This window comes from Alnus glutinosa, chromosome 7 (assembly GCF_958979055.1).
Source record: "Alnus glutinosa chromosome 7, dhAlnGlut1.1, whole genome shotgun sequence".
NCBI lineage: Eukaryota > Viridiplantae > Streptophyta > Magnoliopsida > Fagales > Betulaceae > Alnus > Alnus glutinosa.
The window spans coordinates 18,891,472-18,909,651 of record NC_084892.1 but is presented as its reverse complement, the minus strand read 5'-3'; the positions used below and the strand labels follow the sequence as shown (position 1 = coordinate 18,909,651).

Below are 18,180 nucleotides of genomic sequence, written 5' to 3'. Positions count from 1 at the left end.
TACATGCTTTTACATTTAATAATTTTTATATTAATATTAAATGCCACTTTTACACTTCAAAATTTTTATATTAATATTGAAATACCCAATTTTTAGTCTTACATGTAAAACCCTAATTGTCAAAGCCCTAGCAGCCACCAAATAATAAAACCCCAACCCTATAAATACACCTTGTAGCCGTCACTCCCTTTCCCCAACCCTATAAAATTTCTACAAGCTGTCTCTCCCACTGCAGACAAATGTAACCTTTTGTTTTCTTCTTCTTTTCTTTTGGTTTGGCCGCAATCCCTTGTATTCTTTTCTTTTTCTTTTCTATTTCCTCACTGTATCGACTAGATTGCTTTTCCTTTATCTCTTTTCTGTCAGTGTCTTTGATTGCTATCCGTAGCACCTTAACAGGACTTGTTTTGTTTGCCTTACTGTTTTCTTTTTACCTATGATGGCCGAGTACTATGTAGGTTGGATATGTATTTTCTTTTTCTTCTCTTTTCTATTGAGGCACCATTTATAGTCGGTCACCCACTTTCCTTTCTGTTTCTTTATGTTCTGACCGTAACAGGATCCCCATGTCTTGTCCTATTTCTTTTTCCTTTCCTTTCTTTTTCAACCGTAGCACGATTTATTCTTACATCTTGTTCTCTTTATTTATTTATTTATTTGGTGTACAACCACAGCAGGTCAAGGACCTATCCTCTCATGTTTCCTTTTTTTAATATGTACCGTAGGGGTCTCCATGCCCTGTTACCTACTTTTTATTTTATTATCCTTGTTTTCTTTTTGTTTTAGTCACAAGACATAGTTACTTTAGCCTACTATTTACTTGTTTTCCACTCTTGTTACCTTGCTGTTTGGATTGTTTAAATTTTCCTTTTCTTCTCTCCTAGCTGTAACAAGTTTTTCCATGGAATGCTTCTATAATTCTATTAAATTTTAGTTGTTTTAAATCTGTTCCACAAAGAAACAAAAACAGATTTAATTCAAGTGTTTTAAACCTTCTTGTAAATTGCTTAAAATAACAGAGCTTTTAATAATTTATTTTGTGTATGTATAACTTTGTGATGCCTAAGTTTGTCAAAATTTTAGTTGGTAGCACGTGTTAATACTTTTTTTTTAATATATGTTAACACGTGTACACAAAGCGTAAAAGGATTGGTATTGATAATCCTATTGTATATTTTTATGGAGTTACTTTAACAACCTATAATATATTGGTAACTTATATGTATATATATAATGAGGTATGTCTTCACAACACATGTAGCCTCTTTTTCTTATTAAATTAATCACATGAAACTTCATCAAATTATATAACTCTAATAGAAATATTTCTTATGACATGTGCCTTTGTTGAGTCCTATTTCAAATAATAAAAAAAATTCTATTGCCTATTTAATTGTTTAATTATTATTCAGTTAATGTCGTTAAATATACCTAGTGAGTCTATTCTCAATTGGCTAGCAAGACGAACCATAGTGGTGTCAGGATGTTGTCTAGTGACGAGTATTACGTAATAATTTATTTAATGTACTCAGGTGACTAACTAGTTACCAAGAAATTGACTTAACTGCATTCAGAGAGGTAAGTAGATCCTTTACCCCTTCTAAGATTATTTCATGTCATATTACTTTATCCATTATTTCAGCATATTTGTGAATAATTGTTCTATTTATATATTGCAAATTTACCTTGTTTGCATGAAAGATTTCTAAGAGTTTTTGAATTGAAAAGTGTTTGTGGCAAGTGATATATTTGAAATTAGAATTTTTAGCGTACTTGTGAATAATTGTTCTGTTTGTGTATTGTAAATTTACCTTACTTGTATAAATATTTCTAAAGAGTTTTTTAAATGAAAAGTTGTTTGTGGAAAGGAATATCCTTGAAATCAAAAATTTGTTGAGAAAGACCTTAGTTATGAAAGGTTTTCTAACTATAGCAAATCAGTCTTTTTCTAAAGTTTTCGAGATGGGGAAGTCACTACTTTTAGAAAGTGATGAAAAAGAGAAGTGTATAAATGTAAAACCCTCTTACACATTGCCTCAAGATGTACCAAGAGAAGTGAAAAGAATAAGAAAAGTTTTATGAGATGAAGGCAAGTGTGTGGAGAAGATTATTTTGGCCCCAGAGATATTTACAAAGGTTTAAGCTTATTAACGTTGCTTGAGATGGAAGCGCACTCGCTGAAGGATGTTGAGAAGACGGTAATCCATCTCTAGGTCTTTTTCTAAAGTTTCCGAGATGGGGAAGTCACTACTTTTAGAAAGTGATGAAAAAGAGAAGTGTATAAATGTAAAACCCTCCTACACATTGCCTCAAGATGTACCAAGAGAAGTGAAAAGAATGAGAAAAGTTTTATGAGATGAAGGCACGTGTGTGGAAAAGATTATTTTAGCCCCAGAGATATTTACAGAGGTTTAAGCTTAGTACCGTTGCTTGAGATGGAAGCACACCCACTGAAGGACGTTGAGAAGACGGTAATCCATCTCTAGGTCATGCTAAGTGTACTTTGATTAATTAGCTGATGAGCCAGTCTTGCGGCTAACCTAATTGTTTTCTGGTTGGGGATTTACTTACTGAGCCTTTCAGCTCATTTAGTTTACTTTTGTTTTCAGGTGATTAACAATTCAGTCTAGGAGGCCAGAATGGGGGCGAGGTTAATTATTGAGTCCATCTGAGCAGCATACCTTTTTAACAAGTGCATTGGCACAATTTCAGGATTTTGGCTTATCTAATGAAGAATGATAATTATATTTTGTTTACATCAAGCTTTTCTGCATTTTATAAAGTTTTAAATTGATGTTTTTATTCTATCATGCATTTTGTATCACATGTAGCAATTGCTTTGGTAAACCTTAGTAATCTTTGCACCCCTAAGAGAGTAAATTGACAATCCTACCCCTTTCTGGGTTGGGGATGTTAAAGTATATATACTAATCTTGTAAAGATTTTTGTATACCACCAACGAGAGACCTATCTTAGCCCATAAATAGTTTTTTTTTTTAATTTTCAAGTATTCTGACTGTTATCCATAAAACATTTTGGTTGTTTCATGTAAACCTCCTACTTAAGATCAATATTCATCAAAGTTATTGTCACATCTGTTTGATGTAACTCTAGGTCAAAATGAGCTACTAATGTCATGATGAACCATTCTTAGACATTGGAGAGAAGATTTCATGATAATCAATACCTTTCTTTTGAGTAAAACCATTGGATGTGAGTCTAGCTTTATATCGTTCAACATTAATGGAAGCATCCATTTTAGTTTTTATAAACCGATTTGCAGCCTATGGCTATTGCTCCCTTGGGTAAGTCAACGAGATCCTAAACTTGATTTTTAGCCATAGATTTCATCTCTTCCTTCATGGCATTGAAACATAATGTGGAGTTATCTCCACTCATGACTTGTGAAAATAATTTTGGATTATCTTTAGGTCCAATGTCAAAATCAAACTCTTGGATGTATACAACATAATCACTAGGAATTGCTAGCCTAATTATCTTAGAGGATCTTCTTAATCCTACTTCCTCTACATTTGGAGGAGGTTGAATAGGTTCATTCTAAACTTGTTCCTTATGAATTGAAATTGATTGTGGTTCAAGGTAATCAATTTGGATTTCCTTTAGCATAATCAAACATTCTTTAGATAAAGGAGCCTTAGCAACTCTTGTGCTTTCTCTAATTCAATCTTTTGAGGATAAGCACTCCTACTATGTTTAGAATCCTCTAAAAATTTTACATTTATAGACTCAACAATTCTAGTACTATAAGAAAGACAATAAAACCTAAATCCTTTGGATTTTACTGCATAGCATATAAAAAATTCACTAGTTGTCCTTGAATCTAATTTCCCTATGTGTGGATTGTGAATCCCGACTTCAATAGGACAACCCTATATGAGTAAATGACTTAAAAATTGGTTTCCATCTATTCCAAAATTTAGGTGTCTTAAGGACAACTTTAGATGGAATCCTGTTTAACATATACACAACGGGTTTTTCAAGGCTTTTATCTGTAAGGTTAATAGCAGATTACTATTACTAATCATTTTCCTTTTGTGTGTATCTATCATACTCCGTTTTATGTTGACATCAATATGCAGAAATAAACAATTAATTTGTTTCAAAGTTGGGATATAGATCAATTTTAAATAGACCATCAACTAATATTCCACCCCAAATAAAAATTTAAAGTTTAAAATAAAGAAATTTGATTTAACAAACTAAAATAGAAATTAAATTTCTAAAAAATTATGGAAAATATAAAACATTATTGAGGTCCAAAATATAATTGAATTTTAAAATTAATCTATAGATCCCAACAACCTCCAATTGTAAACATGTGTTATTCATTTTAAGAAAACTTTGCATTTGTGTTGACAACGTAGATTGTTAAACCAGAATCAATCTACAACATATTTAAGGAAGTCAATGAAAAGAGATTCATAACACACTAAATATATGAGATTTTCTTTATTTCAAATCATTTCTCTTACTTCATGCAATCTTTCTTTATATGCCCTTAATTTTCCTTCTTGTAGGAGAAATGGGTATCTTGATTGCTATAACACTTTCTTGGTACCTTATTCATGCTTTAAATGTTGGGCATGATTACATTTATTGTTCTTTTGCTTAACATGAGTAACCATGTGAACACTTTCAGATTCTCTCATTTTGTTGAACACACATGGTTAGAGGTTCTTTTACCAACTAATTATCCTTATGTGTGCCACAAGATAAAATATCATATTTAGCAGAGAGAATTCAAAATGAAATTTACCAAGAATGACTCAAACAATCTCAACCTTTAGGGACTTACAACTATCATATCCTTCATTCTCATAATGAGATTAGAAACACTTTTGAAACTGTAAAAAGTTTTTGTTTAAAGCTTTTTCTATTAAAGTACTGGCTAAAGCTTTATTAGAACTCACTAAATGTTCATCAACAGCTTTTATAAAATCTTTGGCCCTCAAACATTCAGAAATAAACGTCTGATGCTTTTGGTGACATGAGATTTCATGGACATCTAACTTAGGCGATTAAATCACTCCCACTGTTCATGCTTAATAATCTCATGTGATATACTTAATTCCGTGAAAGTAGGTGGTTTGTCCACACGAAGCGCCAAATATAATTTCAAACACCCCAAGTGAAAAACCACATTTTCTTTTTCCAGTTAGAAAAAATTATTACCATAAAGTATTGGAACATAAAACTACCAATAAGTAGAGTAGTAGGAATAGCTACAATGACCAAGAGAATAAAATAAAATACTTTAATGCTATGAAGTAACTTTATTTAAATTAATCAATGCTATTTTAATAGTAAATTTCGACCTACCTATGGGCAAAGGTTACATCACATATGAAATTTACTTTTTATTAATAAGACTAATAAATTTAAATATTAATAAATAAAAATTTTCGTATCTGTGGGTGATGTGAACCCGTGGGATCGATCTCCCTTGAACCCTCAATCAAATTGAAACCTACCCAAGAAAGCCAAGAATCAAGTCAAGAAGATCTAGACCAGTTGAAATCTTGTTTCAAAAATCTAGATTGGTGAGAACGCCACAAAGCAAATGTCTTTGATAAGTTCTTAGTTCAATAAAGAACAAGTAGGGAAAACTGAAAATTCTCTATAAAGAAAACTTTATTCATTATCAAATTCTGTTTTCATCAAGGACCCAAAGGGTCTTTAAATAGAAATACAAATGGATAAAATCTAAAGTGATAAGATCTAGAAATCAAATTCAAATTCAAATTCAAATAAATTCTAATCCTAATCTAATACTAATGAGTTGGTATTATATTCTAGCTCCACCTATTACTCTAATATGATCCTTGTCAATCCACTAGGATATAGTAGATAATCTAAACCTAATAAGTTGGAATTTCATTCCAACTCAACTATTAAACCTATCTACCATAATCTTATCCTTATCAATAATATTATCCTTATGTAGCTTGGATCACATGCATTAAAGCTGGTTCATCTTCTTTGAAGCCCATATTGAATGTTGGGGTCTTTCTCGATAAATTTGCAAACTCGGCCCAAGTGGATTGTACCAATCCTTGCATTGCTTCCTTGATCTTCTTAGCTCTTGACCTTGTGATTGGCCCATCTGGAACTTGCAAGGGATCTTTAAGATTCGGCCTATCATGGGGCCCATCAATGGGCCTAAGAGAAACTTTACCTTTAACGCTAAATTTGCTATCTTATTCTAATTAAGTCTTAAAAATAAAAACGTTCATGTGGGGATAAGTAATTAAATTTATGAATTAATTACAACATGATGTTAATTCTCTTTATGAAGTTCACGTGTATAATCTTTATGCAATTATCATTTGTAAAATCGGGATGCTGTGGCTCTCCCAAAATTATTATGATAATCACGATGCAATTCATAAACATCTAATAAAATTATTTATGAAGTTCATGTGTGTAATCTTGATGCAAATATCATTCTAAAATTGGGATGCTGTGTCTTTCCCAAAATTATTATGATAATTATGACTTCATTAACATTTAATAACTATAAAATTCTCAAAAATAGCCCTAGAAATAAAACAAACCAATATAAAAATGGGGTAAGCAGCCGCACCAAATTCTGCACCCAACAGGCATCCCACACATTCTTCACACAGTACTTGGGGAGGAATGTGGTTTGGAGATGAGCGTGAAGTTTGACAACCTCGTGGAGTTCGCTCCACGAGTGGTAGAGGTATTCACCACCAAGAAATGGGTGGAGATGCTTTCCACAGTAGAGGAGGTGTCCCCCACCTTGGTTTGCGAGTTCTATACAAACATGCACGACTACGAGGATGGCATCTTCCGATCCATGCCCCAGGAGAAGCCGATTTTGATCTCTCCCTCCCTAATCCACGAACTCAACAGCACTCCTTTCGTCGATGATTCGCCCTATCCATGGACTCCCGAACAGGCCCCATCCCACATGGAGGTCGTCTCCACCCTTGGCACATGATAGATTGAGGCCGGTACTCAGTATTTCCTCAAGATCCTCTCAGTAGATGTCTGCCTCCTTTGTTGGATAGTAGCAACATGCATCTACCCTGTCTCCAACATCAACCCGATCACATCTTAGAGGGCTTACTTTCTACATGCACTGCTACAAGACATCCCTGTCGACTTCACCACCCACTCCATTAGAATGATGTGGAATGTCCATAGGATTGTGGCCAACAACGCTTTGACCTTTGGAAGGCTGATTATGAAGATAGCGGGGACAGTCGGGATAGAGGCCTTGAATGGGGGAGATACTCAGAAACCCCTAGGGCCCTTCACCAAGTGCTTCATAAGCATGAGCAAGGGTAACATGACCACAGTGGCAGCGCAGCCATCTGATGGGGCAACAACACCCCAACCACCACCTCAGGACCAGGTCATGCCCCCTTGGGCAGCCTAGCTTTTTGGTGAGATGCGCTCACTGTGGCATTCGTGGATGACCACATTGCCATCTTCAAAAAGGAGAGGGGCAAATGAGATGCTGACCAGTCAATGTCGGCACACCTCACCACGATGATCAACCTCATCAAGGAAGGGATGGCGAGCAAGGAGATGACCTTTGATGAGATGCTCGTAGAGTGGTAGTTTTATTATTTTGTTTGTTTACCTTGGTTTTCTATGACATTTCCTTGCTTTTAATTTTGGTTAAATTTTTGAACATCTTTTATTCAATAATTTGGATAATTTGGGATAACGATGTTTGCATGAATATTTATTTGAAAATGCTTATTTCTTTACGAAATTTTTATAAGGGGGGAATGTAATGCCTTGTATAAAAATCAATATTTTTAGAAAAATTTAATCCAATCACACAACCATCAAAAAGACAACAATTTTCTACAAAATAAATAAAATTCTTTTAATTCATTTAATCTCCTCCACGAACATTCTCCATTTTTCCTGGAACGTTCATTATGCCTTTGACGAATGTTTGTCACCATTTCACAAATGATCGCAAGAAACCTTAGTTGACATGGCTAGTCAATCCTTATCCCTTCACAAACAATCGTGGTCCTCACCACGAATGATCGTTGATGTATTGTATAGTGTGTCGGGAAGTACATCCCAGGCCTTCAGTGTGTGTGTAAAATCGTACAATGTACGATCGTTGTCGTACGCTGAACGATCGTTCAACCCTAAATTTGTTACGAACGTTCGTCACTTACTTAAGGAACATTCGCCAAATGACCAAATTGATCATTATCCTCTGGATTCCTTACCTATAAATACCCCTTACCCCATGCCTCTCAGAACCATTTCTACTGTATACACCTATTGTATCATGTTTCTTGATTAGAAGAGAGTTCTAGAGTGAGAAGAGGATAATTTTGTTGATAATCCACCTTCATTGAGGTAACCCTTGTTGCCTAACCTTTTCTTTCACGAGTATTAATGTTCTCTCTTTACTGGTTCATTATTAGTTTTACAATTTCATTTCATGCAAACTTTAAAGAATTATTTTCCCCTTTTCAAAAGAAAATGACATTTTCAAAAATATAAGCTTTCAACCACTCTTGATTTTCATAAATGGTCATTGAGACATGTTTTGTTATACCCTAGTTATGCTATTAGGAGCTTTGTTTAAGACTTAGCATGTTAGATTTAGATTATCTTTAGATTTGCATGCATTCTGGTAATGCCGAATGTTCCCCAAGCCTTGCACACTACAAGAAATTTGGCCAGTAGCAACGACTTTTTTAGCAACGACATAAAAGTTGTTGCTAAATATCACTTAACAACAACGACTTTTCAAAGTCGTTGCTAATAAGCAATCTGTAGCAACGACTTATATGTCGTTGCTGAAAATCGTTGCTAATGTCAAAAATATTTAGGGATAATTGCACCATTGGTCCTTGGGGTATGCCATAATTACAAATCACTCCCTATAGTTTAAAAAGTTTATGAGAGGTCCTTATGGTAAACTATAATTACAAATCGATCCTTGAAGTCATGTTCCGTTAAAATTTTTGACAGATTCTGTTAAATGCCACGTCAGCACCACGTCAAACCAATAAGATGGCTACACGTGTTCATTTGAATAAAATGGCGCGCAGCCACCCCCAGTGGCCGGGGATGGCCTTTGGTCCACCCCTAGACCTTCTAGTGATGGCCCGATGGCCACCCCCAGCCTTTAGGGAGGCTGCGGCCACCCCCAGAGGTGGCCGGGGGTGGCCAAGCCACCCCTCCCCTTTTTTTATTCAGATGGACACGTGTCGCCATCTTATTGATTTGACGTGGCGCTGATGTGGCATTTAATAGTATCTGTCAAAAATTTTAACGAAATTTGACTCTAGGGATCGATTTGTAATTATAGTTTACCACAATGACCTCCTATGAACTTTTTAAATCATAGGGAGTGATTTGTAATTATGGCATACCTCAGGGATCAATTGTGCAATTATCTCAAAAATTTATATCAGTGACGACAAATGTGGCGTCACTAATAAGTCGTCACAAATACCTTCGAGGTAATTTTATTCTCACGCACTTTGTGTGGCGGGAAAGTATCAACAACGATAATTTACCATTTGCAACGACAACAATTGTTGCTAATAGTAATTAACATCAACAATAACAAATATCGTCGCTGATATGTAGATCACCAGCAACGATATAAATGCCGTTGCTGATTAGTCACTTATTAGCAATGACTTTAGTATGTCGTTGCTAATAATTGATTATCAGCAACAACTACAAAGTTGTTGCTATTGCTCTTTTGATTATTAAAACTAATAAAAATAAAAGCACATCAGCAAGAACTTGTTGTCGTCGTTGATATCCACTCATTAGCAACAACATTGAGGATCGTTGCTAATACTTGATTATCAACAACAACTACGAGGTCGTTGCTATTGTTCTGCAAATTATTAAAATTAATGAAAATAAATCATATCGACAACGACTTATTGTCGTCGCTAATATCCGATCATTAGCTACGACGTTCATTGCCGTTGCTAATAATTGAATATCAGCAACAACTGCAAGGTCGTTGCTATTTCTCATACATCAGCAACGACTTATGGTCGTCGCTGATATCCAATCATTAGCAACAACATTGGTTGTCGTTGCTTATAACCTATTAGATCATTAGCAACAACTATCTGGTCATTGTTGATAATCATCATCAGCAACAATTTTAAGGGTCGTTACTGATAACCTAATACATCTAAAAATTAAAATTAAAATTAAAACCCACATTTATATATAGAAAAAAAAAATAATTCTTGTAGTGTATTTTTTGTAAAGTTTTTTTTTTTTTTTTTTTATTATTATTATATATGCACCATTCTATTCAATTTTAAGTAAAGATTTGTTGTATATATTTTTTTAATAATGTAAAAAATCAATATTTTAAGTCTAAATTAATTGGTTGTTGAACAATTAATTTTAAACGATAATTTGTTATTAAATCAAAAGGTTTTGACATGTTCTCCTCTATCCATGGAGGGTTATTGTCGTTCTTTCTCACAAAGTCCAAGTACAACCATAAGTTGTGGAATATTGAGAATTTTTCCATCTCCATTGACTCAAACTTTATCTTGCATGGGTGCTCAATACTGAAATTACTAAAGTCACTGATTAATTGATGGCAGCTCAAAGTACAATTTGAAGGAAAGGATAAGGTCCAATTCCATGTTTCTGATCAATTGTGATATAATATGTTTTGGATTTTTTTATCATCTTGGTGCTATAGTCTTATCAATTGTGGTAAGATCGAATAATCATACAAACTCTTTGGAACGATAGAAGAACCGATTGATCCCAGTGTATTACTTTGATCGATTAAACATTCGATCAATCTTATTGCACTGGTCTGATAGGATTGTAGGATCGATCCTTGTGCATTAGTTCGATCAAACTTGGCTCTATGGATTCTGTATTAGTATGATCAATTACGATAAGAACATCTAATCGATCATTTTGTAGCTATTTCGATCGATCATGACTCTATGAATTTTATTATTATTATTATCATTGTATATTAGAACTGTCAATCGTAATACAAACATCCAATCAATCATTTTGCATTAGTCCAATCGATTGTGATAAGACCATCCGAATGATCCTTGTGCATAAGACAGACCCTTGTGTACTATTGGTCCTAATGTATATTAGTCTGATCAATTGTGATATGATTACAAGATCAATCAAATATCCGATTGATCCTAGTGCATTAGTTCAATCTAACTTGACTCTATGGATTTTGCATTAGTATGATGAGTCTCGTTAAGAACATCCGATCGATCATTTTGTAGCTATTTCAATCGATCATGACTCTATGGATATTTTATTACTCTTGTACATTAGAACTATCAATCATAATACATACATCCGATCGCTTGTGGTAAGTCCATTTGAACTATCTTTGTGCATAAGACCGATCCTTGTGCATTAATTCAATCGATCTTGATAAGATTGTCAGACCGATCACGATCTATTGAACATTAAATTGATCTAACGTACGATTGATCCTAAGTACTAATCTGATCAATCGTGATATACTTTAGCCCATAAACTATGACCACATTTTCATTTACACCTTCAAACTTTAAAAATTGACATCATGGCCCCTTGAACTACCATCGGGTGTCAAATTAGACACTTTATCATTTTTCTGCCCAAAATACCCTTGAGGTTATTAAAAAATTACCATTTGAAAAAAATGAAAATTATTAAAAAAATAAACAAAAGGGGGAAAAACTTAAAATACCAAAAAGGGGTGGCCTTTTTCATATTAGCTCCATTAATTTTAATTTTTTTCTTTCAAACGGCTATTTTTTTTTAAGGGAAAATTACCTTTTACCCCCCTAATTTATCCATGGGTTGGCGATTTGGCCCCCAATGTACCAAAATTGTTAGATGACCCTCCTGAACTTGTCAACGTGTGGCAAGTTATACCTTCCGTCCACTTGCTCGTTTGTTTGGATGGAAAGTCGGTCACATGCAACACACGTGACCTTTTAAAGGATTTCACCTTCCAAAAAATACCCTCTTCCTCGTCAACCTTCTTACCCGCACATGTATTAAAAAAAAAAAGAAAAAGTAAAAGAAAAACTCATTCAACCACAGTTTATCGATTTCCTTGTCAATCAACACTGTAAGCTAGTTGCACCAGCACTAGTCGAATACAGCCAACCACGTCGTTTTAGTGTATGCAAGCGCGCCCAAATTTCGTCTTTTCTCTCCCCCTCTGTCATTCCACTTTGCACATTCTCCATACTCACACTCGCCAATGCCCAGATGCTCATCTCGCCTCCCTCTGTCAACATCGACATCCTCGACGCCGCCGTTTTGTGCCGCTTTCGCAAGAAGCTTCTTTGCAACTACAACGCCTAGTGAACGAAGCACAAGTTCACAACTTGTCTCACAAGATCACAATTGTGAACTTGTGCTATTTTTGGTTCTGGTTCCCTTTCGGTTTGTCTTGGAGCTAGCCACTTGGCTCCTTTCAAACAACCATCATTGCAATTTCTGAAGTAGACGACAATGGCAGCCAATAATATCACGGCATTGTACGAGGGTGAACAAAGCACAAGTTCACAACTGCACCAGCAAGTAATACTTCATTGTCCATCACTATCAGCCGTAATCTAGACTCAAGCTTTACAAGTTTGCTTGCTATCTTATGAGCACATTTGGAGATAAAAGGCTGTCAATCTCCCTAAGAACTTTTCCGGTTGTTAGTATCTAAATAAGTCACTCGTTAGTCGTTATTATCATTGCAATCGGGTGCAATGAGAACTACCTAGTTGAGATGGCGTCCGAACTACATCCTCTTTCGTGGGAAACGCGATTGCATTTAGCACATGCAACGAGCCTTTTAAACCCTAGGCTACCCTAGTGGACGAGTGAAGTCTCGTGAAGGTTTAGCAGAAATGCTACCTACAAACATGATCTTTACAAAATATACATGTTACCTAATAAAAAGAAGTATCATCACAATAATGGTTCATAATTCATGAACAACTTTAAATTAATAAACTCCATCTTCACACAATTTAAAAAATCATAGTCTACTCATTTACAAAAGGCCGACTAAGATCTCACATGTTAGAAATGATGCAGTTTGATATTAACATACAATTATGGAGCTTTCAAAGAATATAACCTACATACATGCTCCAGTGTCTCAAAATTCCTTATATCTCTCGCTAGATGGAATAACTAAGGCATAGGCATGCTTTAATATTATTTACATTATTTATTATGGTTGTGCAATGCTCAACTCCTTTAAGCTTCTAAATGACCTATGTACCAAGTGTTAGGCCCGGGACTCCCAAACCAGATGGCTTTAGGGCACTAGATGTAAAACATCCCTAAGGGCTTAATAACTCAAGTCAAAAAGAACTACGAAGTCAAGCTAACCATTTTTTTATTTACTTACATCTTTTGACGCGAACACTCAATGCTTAATGAGGACAAGAGGTCCGGTTACTCAATAAAGTTTTTTTTTTTTTTTTTTAATCTATATATTCCCACGTCATCCATCTAACAAGTAATCTTGGTTTTCCGAGACACTAAAAACCGTATGCAAGGTATTAACTTAAGTACATACCCCACAACAATATGCCAATGTATGTCATGATTTTTCAAATTTTTACATGTGAAATTCATATCCAAAAGTAATTAAGCAGACTTAGAATCTCTAATTGTGTGATCATGTGTTCAAAATTTTAAAATTGACAATGAAAAACAAATCACAATTATAAATTAACTAATTTCTACAAAACAACATAGATATTCACAAAGAAATTTGAAAATTTTTTGAAAATTTTTTGTACAAAATTCAAACTAAGTATACTTCTATACACCCCCAAACTGAAGATAGCACATTGTACCCAATGTGTACAAAACGAAAGCATGGTTAAGGGATAAAGTAAACCTGAATGGGGAGGTATGGCTCAAAGCATACCCCCAAACTTAGAGGTAGGAACACTAAACCTGAAAAAGAAAACTAAAAAGAAAGTGAAAGATTAAAAATAACAACAGAATGAAATATAAACAATGGAACAGAGTTACTTGGGATGCCTCCCAAGAGCGCTAAGTTTAACGTCTTTAGCCAGACTTATCAAAACTTACTGCTAATGAATGGATTTGTGTCTGGCAGTGGTTGGACAAAATTTATTATTTCGTGCCCATTCCAATTTGGATCTTTTTTAATTGCCCTATTGGTTCTGTCTTTGTCTCTCCCACCTTTGGATTAATGACTACCCCTCCACTCCTAGGATTAATAAAAGGTGGACTGGAACACTTCCCTTGCTCTCTCTCGTTAAATGACTTAGCTAGTTGTCCAAGTTGGACTTCTAGCTTTGCTATAGACTGAGAATGAGAATTCAGAATCTGAGTCTGAGTCTGTGACTCAAATTTACTGAGACTGGTCAACACCTTTTCCTCAAATGCAGAATTTCTAGGAGGTGGAAGGGCTAATTGCTATTGTGGGTTGGGAGGACTACTATTAGGTGGCGGCTGGTAAAATTGAGGGTTGGACTGCTGATAAGCTTGGTTTTGCGATCCATTGTATTGTGGAATATTAGGCCGCCACATATTACTATTGTTTCTCAAGCCTGCGTTATAAGAATTATTAAAATGATCACCACCCAGTCTAGAGAAAGCTGCGTTCATCTGCTCAATAGGAGGCTCAGAAGACTGTCCAACAATAGGACAATTTCCGGCCTGATGTGATGGGTCAAAGCAAAATGATCATGCATCATGTGGTGTGTGTATATGAGATGCAGTCGCAGGAACAAAACCAGATGCTAGCAATTGATCTAACTTTCTAGATAAGGCATCCACTTTGGCATTCAAGTCCAAAGGTTAGGATACCTCGTAAAGAGTTTGGCTCTTAGTGTTTGTCCTACAACCGGATGATGAGTGGTCTAAAGAGTTTTCAGAATTATTTTCAAAAATTGTCCATGCATCATCCTCACTATTCAACATAAACGTACCCCCACATGAGGCATCTACCATATGTCTATGAGGCTCAGTCAAGCCATCATAGACGTATTGTACTAATTGCCACTTGGGAACATCATGATGTGGACACTTTCGTAAAAGGTCCTTCATCCTCTCCCAAGTCTCATGAAATGGTTCTCCCTCTATTTACGAAAAACCAGTTATGGCTTTTTGTATTTGATTGGTTTTCCCTATGGTAAAGTACTTCTTAAGGAACTCGTGTTGCATCTGAGCCCAAGAAGTAATGGAGTTAGTCTCTAAGGAAGTCAACCAATACTTAACTTTTTCTTTTAGGGAGAACGGAAACAGGCGCATCCTTAAAGCTTCCTCTTTAAAATTCTGCAATCTTATGGTGGAGCAGATTTCAATAAATTCATCTAAATGCTTATAAGGGTCCTCAGTATTAAGTCCGTAAATAATGAAAGCATTTGAATGAATCCGGACTTAATTTCAAAATGAGCTGCCGTAATGTCTGGCAACTGAAGGCTTGAAGTAGGTGTCTATGTTGAGGGAACATAGTGGTCCCTCAATAGCACAGGCTTTGGTTCTTCAGCCATTGGTGATTTAGAATGGGCTCTTAGACGTGAGTTTCGTTTGGATCTACTTCGTCTAGAAATCCGCTCTAAGTTTGGGTCGTATGGAAAAATAGGCAATGATAATGAACGACGACCAAACACGCACCAACAAAAATTAATCTATATATACAAGGTACATAAAAGAAATAAAATGAAAAAAGAAGAAAACTAACCGGTTCTGCAGTGAGGCAGTGCAGCAGCAGCTGAAGTGCTACTGCAGGAAAAGTCGCTTGATCACTTTCAGAGTAGATTGATCGATTCTCTGCAGAAAAGAAAAATGCAGAAAAATAAATCTAAAACAAAATTAAAGTCTACATATGCACAAGACAGTAATAAATTAAATGTAGGTTCAGTCTAGAGTCAGCAGAAAAACAATGCTGCTCAAAACAAAAATTGATCGATCCAATTTTATGTCGATCGATCGAAAGTCGATCGATCGAAAATTTAGGTCACAGAAAGTCGATCGTTCAATTTTTCTGCAGAAACATAATTCTGCAGAAATCAGACAGAACCAAATTAAAACACCAAAAACTGCAAAAATAGTTTATAAACAAAACCAAAAACAGCTTATGGACAGAAATTACAATATGTACTAAATCAAACTAAATACAATCCTAAATATCCCATAAACAACCGTTACAATCCCCGGAAACGGCGCCAAAAATTGGTAGCCGCAAACTGGCTACATGGATTTTAAATTTATAAGTTTTACCACTCGCAATAGTATGAATCAATTGTACTATAGTAAGGGTGATCGAACCACAGAGATTATGGGTTGTTTTGCATAATAGGATATTTAAAGAGTGTATTTAACTTAATTTAAGAGTAAAAATAAAAGCAAAGGTTGTAGAATTGAAGTTACAACAATAAAGTGAAGAAATGAAAGCGGAAATTGAAAACAACTTAAAGAAAACTTAGGGTATTGATCTTGTCCAATCCTCAACCAATGAGATGCTTAAAGTCTATATGGATCTTCCTAATATGCATGATATGAGCGCGTAATGGGCGTCAACCATTATGATGACCTCGACATGAAAATACTTTCGTTAAGACGAAGTTATAAAGCACCTAGTTTTACATTAATCAACTCCACGTAAAGATTAGTCTATAATTGAAAAACCTTTACACTACGAAAGGTGTGGGGTGATTAATGCTCCCTAGCTTACTACTCTACAACACATCCTAATAAGCATACACAATACATGCAAACCCTAACTAGGCCAGAATGATAAGGTATCTAGTTTTGCACCGGTCTATTCTATGTAAAGATTAAACTACATGGAAAGACATTTTACACTACCAAAGGTATGAAATGACCGGTGCTCCCTAACATACCCTATATGGTGACTCTAATGAGAAAACACACATCATGTCAAAAAGCATCATTACACAAGACATCACTCCTTTCAAAAATGTTGGTTTTATTCATGAATCTAAGCAAACTCATAGACAAGCATAACTCTTTTTCATGAATAATTAGATTGAAATATTGAAGGAAAAACCTTTTAGCATGGGTTTTGCAATCCTCTAGCCTTACACAATCATCAAACATATTAAGAAATTCTCAAGAACATCAAGAACACTTCATGGTTTTTGGATAGGATTTTGATCAAACCCTAAGAACTAAATTAACTATGCATAATTGAATATAATCTATGCATGAAATCTAAGGAAAACAGTAAAGGAACAAGAAGAAAATGAACTAAAAATAACTAGATTAAAATCATAAAATTCGGATTACAAAAGAAAATAAAACCTAAGCTAGAACATGAAGAACAAGGAAGAAAAAGAAAGGAGACAAGCTCTATGGAACTAAGCCCAGAAAACGTGCATTAAAGGAAATGAAAAACACTAGAATTTAAGTGATACACCTGAGCAAATCCGAAATCCCCAAAAGATGCATGTCTAAACCTAAAACCCTAATCTCATATATATAGGGATTTAATTTACAAAGGGGACATCAAAGATCAATTTTTGGCCGCACAAAATAGTGTCTACATCCTCTGTGAACCGCCCAAATTGGATTAATTTCATCCATACAAAGCATGTCGACATCCTAAGATTTTTTCGAAAAATATCCAGGTTCGATCGATCGACTTCGCGACTGCATAAATAATCGATCGATCAACTTTGGATCGATCGATTTTCTTCGACTGATGATGCGATCGGTCGATTTCTTTACTAAAGAAATTATCGATCGATCGATTTGCCTTGGTCAATTTTTCATCTTTTCAGGATCAGCCTCGAACTCTAGAAATGACCAAATTGCCCTTGATGTATTTTTAGGTCTAATTCAAGTGTTTTGAACTAGATTTCAACTAAGACCTGAAAGTATGACAAAACACAAAACTACAACAAAATATTATATTTTCAACACAAACTAGGTTTAACAAATGCAAATTAAGGGGTCTTGAATCGAATAATTCAAGACTTATTAGTTATACTCCCTCAAGTGCAACACATAGCACCCAATCCCCATTCTTGCAAGCAAGCCATAAGAGGCTGGAACTTGACCATGGGAATTTGATTCTTTTTGCGCTAGAGCGAAGCCCAGTTCTATTAATAGACAAAACAAACCACATATGTGCACAAGAATTCCAGCGAATCGCAAGTAGACTCGCAAAAA

The 18,180-nt window shown here is 35.1% G+C and overlaps 1 non-coding gene across 1 annotated transcript; it reads left to right on the top strand.

Moving 5' to 3' along the window:
- The first annotated feature begins 15,052 nt into the window (after positions 1-15,052).
- Positions 15,053-15,158, top strand: LOC133874410 (small nucleolar RNA R71). The gene has a single exon (XR_009901272.1). It is a non-coding gene; the product is annotated as a small nucleolar RNA R71 (small nucleolar RNA).
- Positions 15,159-18,180: the final 3,022 nt, after the last annotated feature.